Genomic DNA, 1770 nt, shown 5'->3' with positions numbered 1-1770 from the left:
CCTAGAAGACCCTGTCATGTTCCCTCTAGTCACTGCTCTCTGGAAAATGCTGTACCCTCTGGGACTAGTAAATGGTAAATCCTCATCTGTCCTTCCAGAGCAGGCTGTAGAGTTCAGAACAGAATGGTTCCCTACTGCACTAATGTTCATTGCAGGTTGCCCTTCTGTAGAGTTCTATTGTCATGTTTCTCAGGTCAACCTGAAGCCCCAGAAATTATAACTCACCTGCCAACCTGCTTATCTTTTAGAGGTCTCCACCAAGACAACACGGATCCTTCAAACTGCTATATTCCCTGGTCCATGCAGGTCTAATCTCCATTCAGTCCTGGACCATCAAGCCGGCTCCAACTCCATTCAACTCTTCTTGGTTGCACGATCCCAGGAATTTGGTCCTCTCCTCACCTTTCCTGAGCTACATATCTACTTATTTTCCCACCTGAGTTTTACCTCCTTAATTATCAACAGATCAGATGACAACTTTGTGAAACCAATAATAAATATTTCAGTTTTCTACTGCACAGGCTTTGCTTTAAGTCCCAAGCTGCTTACTCCCTTTTCCTAGGTACATAATTCCCCAACTTTTTGCTTTAGCTCTGCTCATTACCACACAAATCCTCTGGTGCCATAAACTAAATTCTATAGAAACAGCATTTGTTCTTTCTGTTGGTCATTTACCTCCCCCAAATTCATGTGATTTAAAATACATTTACTAAGAAAATTCAGAATTGGTGTCTTCAATGAGTGTTCCCTCACTGACATAATTAGAAAATAATCATCAATTATGACACTTCCTAACTCTAATTAACCTGAGGAAACATAAAAGCGGATCGAATCCTTGAGCCCTATGCTACAGTAAGTCCTGAGTAAACAACTGCTAGATATATTAAATAACCCAGCAATATTTTGCCCATTTGTTGGAATTACAATTGTTTCATAGTGCTGGTTTTTTTCTCTGCTCTCGGAACAATGCTTTGTTGTATGTTCAGCCCATACAAGAATATTTTGAATGAGTCTGATTCTGCAAAGACAGCATTCACAGTTGAGAAAAGGAAAACATGACCATCTGTTCCCTTCCTTCATGGCTCAATCTGGCAATATCCTAATACAACTGTCTTCCTTCTTAAGTCCATCCTACTCAGCCCACCTGCCTCGTGCCACCAGTTTCCCACTTGAGCTTCCTCACTTACATTGTGTCTCTCCTCATTCCTGTCCTCCTACTCACATATCACTACTTTCCTCCATTTTATCTCTTCATGATTCTTATAATCCTCAAGCATCCCCAATCAGTTGCTCTCTGTTCTCCATCCTCCCAAGCCCAGCTTCCTTCCTCAATCCTTCTGCCTAGCACTTTCTGCACCCTGCTCAGCCACTGCCCAGCTTAATGCGGAAGAAAGAGTAAGGAAAGGAGCTCCGTACATAAGCTTCGAAGATATGGCTCAATCTGAAGTCTGTTGGAAGTATGGAAATAACTCCTAGGTATTGGTGAGGACTGAGGGTATAAGGTAAAGTAGGAGAGGAAGGTTGCATAATTAGCATTGGTGGTAAGAGTATTCTTCACCTCTATTATTATAGATTTCCACTGAGTCATTTATCAACTATGAGAGAGGTGATAGGTGGTACTCAGTGCCACCAATTGCCACCATCACCAGAATCCAAACTTTTGCACTTTCCCCTAGCTTCAGAGAGACACCTTGATTTCTCCTCTGTCCATTCGGTGGAACTCTAAATGACGGACAATTTTAGAAAACACTTAGCAAAAAATTATATATA

The sequence above is a fragment of the Propithecus coquereli genome, unplaced genomic scaffold (genome assembly GCF_000956105.1).
Source record: "Propithecus coquereli isolate 6110/MARCELLA unplaced genomic scaffold, Pcoq_1.0 Scaffold8, whole genome shotgun sequence".
Taxonomy (NCBI): Eukaryota; Metazoa; Chordata; class Mammalia; order Primates; family Indriidae; genus Propithecus; species Propithecus coquereli.
This window is presented reverse-complemented; position numbering follows the sequence as displayed.